Source organism: Pimephales promelas, chromosome 5, assembly GCF_988280905.1.
Source record: "Pimephales promelas chromosome 5, fPimPro1.hap1.1, whole genome shotgun sequence".
Classification (NCBI taxonomy): Eukaryota; Metazoa; Chordata; class Actinopteri; order Cypriniformes; family Leuciscidae; genus Pimephales; species Pimephales promelas.
In genome coordinates, this window is record NC_142773.1 from 42,409,616 (window position 1) to 42,415,961 (window position 6,346).

The 6,346-nt window shown below is 36.3% G+C and overlaps 1 long non-coding RNA gene across 1 annotated transcript in view; it reads left to right on the plus strand.

The window, feature by feature from the left end:
• The window catches only part of LOC148981519 (uncharacterized), a 46,642-nt gene extending 42,738 nt beyond the window's left edge, over window positions 1–3,904 (plus strand). Inside the window, exon 3 of the long non-coding RNA XR_016168417.1 lies at window positions 3,358–3,904. This is a non-coding gene — a long non-coding RNA (uncharacterized LOC148981519). The remainder of the gene's footprint in view (window positions 1–3,357) is intronic.
• The last annotated feature ends 2,442 nt before the right edge of the window (window positions 3,905–6,346 follow it).

Sequence of the window (6,346 nt, forward strand, 5' to 3'; positions counted from 1 at the left end):
GAACGCTCCCTCAACTGCCTCAACATAACTTACTGTGTTTACTCAGCTCTTACGGTGATTTTCTGAAGTAAAACTGTACACATAAACAAATAAACTTTATTAAACTCATTAGGATATGTTTGATCATCATTCGGACGGACCTGGTCCGAAACAGCACACTTGTAGGCTATTAATAAATAATGGATACACATACAAGCAGATGACAAAAATACGTTATAATAACCGTAATTAAACTACTAAACTATACCTGTTCCATCTCTATACAGCACTCTGACTCTGTAGGCATTATTGTCCGAATCAAAATGAACACCGTTACTGAGAATTTCTGATGAAATTGTCCTGAGAGACTGAGCGCGAGCTCATGAAGCTCCGCCCCCTGTGCCGGCAGCAGCAGCAGCTCATTTGCATTTAAAGGGCACACACTCACACAGCGCGTTTTTCTGAGCCCCAAAATATTACAATTTAAATAAACATGATGATCTGTTTGAGCTGAAACTTCACACACACAAACACGCTTTGAAATCGCTGGTGTTTCTGACGTCACAAACGACCTAGTAACCAATCAGATCAACGTGTGATCGGCAACCAGTGGAACTCTGAGTGAGTGGAGGCGGGGCTCATTTGCATATTCATAAAACCGCACATACTAAATGAGGCGAGGGTGTCGAGTTACATTTATTTTAAGATATTTTAGATATTTTGAGTCAAGGAAAAAACTTGGTAATCAAATATGAGTTTTAAGGGATAAAATTATTGACTACAACTTTTCAACATTTTAATAATGCATTAGTAAATATTGAAATTTACATTAAGATTATTAAATGCTCTAAACGTATTTTTCAGAGTATAGTATAATTCATATTCTAGATAAGCTCAGCATTAATATTTATGCTGAATTTCCCTGTAGTTTGTCTCTCTCTGTGCTGAGAGGATGCAGAATAAAGGATTTCTGGGGTTTAACAGACAGGCGGTGACCTCTGACCCCAGTCACCATGGGGGTGCGTTTCCCATAGGCTGGTGTGTGTGTCTTCTGCCGCAGCCTTCATTCACCGCACAGTCACGGCCTCTTAATGCAGCTCTCAGTGTGTGATTCAGTTGAGGTGTGATCCGATGACATGTGTGTTTAATGAGGGGCGACGTCTTTGTTGGTCAGACACAATATACCGGCGCTGGAGGATGAGAACGGGCCTGCGTGCAAAATCACTCGAAAATCTGGAAATCTCTCTAATTTTCTACCTCTTTCTCAGAGTTAAACTTCCGTTCATGGCTTTGGTAGTGTAAAAAAAATTATTGTCAATGTCAATTTTATTTATATAGCACACTTAATCACAACCTAGGTTGTCCAATGTGCTGCACAATGAGGATATTACAGACAATACAATGTAATTATAGGAGTAGTTTACTTAAAAAAAAAAAAAAATTGCTGATAATTTACTCATTTACCCATGTCATCCAAGATGTCCATGTCTTTCTTTCTTCAGTCGGTTTTTGATGAAAACATTCCAGGATTTTCTCCATTTAATGGACTTCAATGGGGTCCAAACGGTTCAAGATCCAAATGAGAGTTTCAGTGCAGCTTCAAAGGGCTTTAAACGACACCAGACAAATCTTTTTTCATGTCATTTGGTTCATTCAACAAACGAAACAAACAAATTGACTCATTGGTTCATTTTGATGGATGAGTTCGAACAGGAGAGTCACGAACGCGCATCACAGAACAGAGCAAGGCGAGCATTTGAGCTTATAAAACTTAAACTTTGTCGTTGTTTGTTTAAATGGCCGCTCGTTTCGCTTGATAAGACCCTTATTCATCGTCTAGAGTCGTTTAAAGCCCTTTGAAGCTGCACTGAAACTCTCATTTGGCCCTTGAACCGTTTGGTCCCCATTGAAGTCCATTATATGGAGAAAATCCTGGAATGTTTTCATCAAAATCCTTAATTTCTTTTCGACTGAAGAAAGAAACACATGGACATCTTTGATGACATGGGGGTGAGTAAATTATCAGCAAAAGTTTGATTTTAACACTGATAATAATCATAAATGTGTCTTGATCATCAGATCTTCATATTAGAGTGATTTCTGAAGGATCATGTGACTCTGAAGACTGTTTTTACTGTATTTTTGAAGCCTCTGTAATCATAAAGGACTTTAAAAACAATTTTAAAACCCGTATGAAATTAGGTTCGCTGCTTCTCAAATGTTCCTCTGACATGAGTTTTACAAACTGCTCAAATATTAAAGTCGGAGATCTCTGAACACAAACATTTCTCAGCAAAGTCCCTCGAGATCAGACGATCTGAGCTGCTCTTACACACTTTTTATTTATTTTTTACTCAGTTTGTGTTTCTTTGTATTATAAGGTATTTTATTCTTCAAACAGAATTACATTTAAAAAAACGTTACGTCTCGTTAGCTTTGTCTCCTATTTAAAAAGATCTCAGACACACACACACACACACACACATCCACCTGCTGTTAATGTTTAAGTGTCTTTCTAATACAGATCAGCTCTCAGACACACTTATATTCCCCCAGTCTCTCTCTCTCTCTCTCACACACACACACACACACATCCAGACAGTCTGAAAGTGCTAACTAGACACCCTCCACCCCCAATACACACACACACACACACACACACACACACACACACACTAGTCTACATAGACTATCGTTCAGCTCTATTATGCCTACAGATGTTTACACACATCTGTCAGTCAAAGTCAAGTGTGTGTGTGTGTGTGTGTGTGTATAGACAGACAGATAGATTCATCAACTTTAAAAGCTAGACAGATTTATAAAGTTAAAATTAGACAACACTATAACAAACGCTTATGAAATAAAATGCCAGTTTGATATAAAACATTATTCCGGGTGTAGAGACGTGATGTTGAAGATGTTGAATATGGTGTGTGTTTGATGCAGTTTATGATGTGTGTGTGTGCTGAAGTGGAGCTGTTGACCCTGATCTCCCAAAAATAATGATGTCGGAGTCCACACACACACACACACACACACACACACCAACGACCTCTGTGTCTGTCTATAGGCTCAGGTCACTGCACAGTCTGTCTGGCCGATCACACACACACACACACACACACACACTTTCTGTCTGGTTTCCGAACGTGACCTTTGGATCCGGGGCAAATTCTGTGTCGGGACCCCCTGAGACCCAAATAACACGACCCATGGGACAATACACACACACACACACACTCACCTTATTGTAGAAATAGCTAACTAAATGCCTGCATCCATTTTTTTGTAGGGGTGTGTATAATATTTAATGCTGTATGAATAATATATAAATACTAATATGATGGACTGATGTTGTTTTTATGCTCTTTTCCACAGTTAAGACGCAAATGACAAACTAAGTTGATCTGACCTGATGATGAGATCCTCTGTCGCCCTGAAGACTCACTGATGTCACTTCCTGTGACGCTGAACAGGAAGACGGATGAATGTGGACTATATAGCGCTGTGGGAAAGAAACAGGCCATCAGAAACAAGGTTTGGGGGAAGCTGGTCCTACTCTGGTGCACACACACACACACACACTCACACACACAACAGGTAAGTGAAAATAAAAATGGACATGCTGTTATTTTGATAAACGCACACACACACACACACACACACACACACACACACTGTATGAATTATAAAATCTGTAAATTAATATTTCAATAACATATTGTGGACCTGTAATGTGACCTACAGAAGCTTTCATTCACCTGATTCAATAAATAATACTGAAAAGAGCAATTAGGCAATCAGTAAAGCTGTCATTTATCATTTAATACTGAATATGTGATATTAAATAAAGAATCTGCTTATATAACTCTGTCTGGTGTGAGTATTTAACATTGTGTGCATGTCATTATGTATAGAGGGGAAATCTTTGGGTATTTTATGGATTTGTTTCTGCATCTTTCTTTACAATAAATGGCACTTGGTTTAATATTCTGCATGTATTGCAATGACATTCACACGTTTGTAAGAGTAACTTCTAAATCATGTCTGGGTGTTGTTGAGAGAGGACAAGCATATATTTTTTCAGCATATATGCAGATGTTGAATATATATCTCATCTGGTCAGTTAGTTTGGTGTTGTTAATTTATACACAGACAGTAAAACACTTTATCAGGCAAGTATGTGCTGAAATTTACGGAGGCGTATTGAATTCACTTGAAGAAAAAAAAATCGACTCTGTTTTTCTGAATTAACGAGTTAATTTTTCATGAGAAAAAAAATTTGTTCTGTTTTTCTGAATTAATGAGTTAATTTTTCATGAGAAAAAAAGTTTTTGCTCTGTTTTTCTGAATTAACGAGTTAATTTTTCATGGAATTTTATTTTTTTGCTCTGTTTTTCTGAATTAATGAGTTAATTTTTCATGAGAAAAAAAATATTTTGCTCTGTTTTTCTGAATTAATGAGCTAATTTTTCATGGATTTTTTTTTTGCTCTGTTTTTCTGAATTAACGAGTTAATTTTTCATGGAATTTTTTTTTGCTCTGTTTTTCTGAATTAACGAGTTAATTTTTCATGGAATTTTTTTTTGCTCTGTTTTTCTGAATTAACGAGTTAATTCAGAAAAAACAGAGCAAAAACTTTTTTTCTCACGAAAAATTAACTCATTAATTCAGAAAAACAGAGCAAAAAAAAAATTTCTCATGAAAAATGAACTCATTAATTCAGAAAAACAGAGCAGATTTTTTTTTTTCTTCAAGTGAATGCAATACGCCTCCGTAGAAATTACACATAATAAAAGTTGAGAGTTTCAGTCTACACCTGAAAGTCCTTAACAACATTAAAGTCATTAAGATTGAATCTATACACTGAAATAAATAATGCATAAAATGAGTAGAAATAAAAGAAATGGCCTAACAGACACACACATACACACGAAACTGTACGTCACTCACCATTTCTCTAGTCAGCCCGCAAAGCTTTGATCGGCGTCTGTCTGTCAATCAATCATCCTTCAATCCGCGTTTCACTGCCGCATACACACTCCTTCAAGAGTCGGACACTCAAAATGTGTTTACTGTCTCAAGGCCAAGACAACATATTTACAGAAAACTTCGAGAATCGAAATAAACTTCGACCAAACACAAACAGACTCCAGTCATCGAGAAATTCCAATCAAACCGCGTGGCCTGTTGGGGCTTCCGTAGAAAAATGCCTTGGATTCATACATCATTGAATATCACATATTGCAACTTTTTAGATATTATTATTCACATATATCAAATCAAAAATTCACACATATATATATATATATATATATATATAAAAAAAATCACAAGATCTTGTGTGTGTTTCTTGTGAAGTGTGTTGTGATGTAATGTGGTGTTCGCAGGCACACACCAGCTTCAGGCTGTGCTCTACATTATTCATGAGCTATTTGAATACATGCAAATACATTGGCACAGCGCCAGGTACCCATGGCAACGACCGGTGACCCCGCCCCCAGCCGGTATCAGCACCAATCAGCATCAGCCCTGCGTCTGCATTCAAATCACTGACATGACACAACGATTCAATATTCAACAAATGCATATTATTATGAGTTTTAGAAAATGTAGTTGAGGTTCTTAAAACTTCGGTTAACTTTAAAGACTTAGATAAAATATTAAAAGTAAAAAATGAAATATAACAGGGGTTTGTGTATCAGGACAAGCAGGGGGATTCGGATGATCCAGGATCAGGTCTGTAGCGCCATCTAGTGGTGAACACATCTGATCCCGTGTTCAAATGTTTTGAAATCAAATCTGATGAAACTGTTAAAAATAACCCCAATGATCATAATAATGTGATAATAATGAATTTAATGTTTTTGAAAGAGTCTCTTTTGCTCATCAAGTCTGCATTTATTTGATTTTAAAAAATACAGTAAAAACAGTGAAATATTATCATAATGTAAGTAAATCATCCGTTTTCTGTGTGAATAAATGTTAAAGTGTCATTTATTCCTGTGATCAAAGCTGAATTTTCAGCATCATTACTCCAGTCTTCAGTGATCATCCTTCAGAAATCACTCTAATATGAGGATCTAATGCTCAAGAAACATTTATGATCATTATCAATGTTGAAACAGCTTCATATTTTTGTGAAAACCGTGTTATATTTTATTTTCAGGATTCTTTGATGAATAGAAAGTTTAAAAAATAGCATTTATTTGACATCTTAACATTATAGATGTATTAACCGTCACTTTGGATCAATTTTTTGCGTCCTCACTGAATACAATATTAATTTCTTTCAAACTTTTGAATAGTGTAAATAAAGCAGGAAGTTCAGTACATGCTCTAGTCTATGTGATGTCATGTAGAAGAG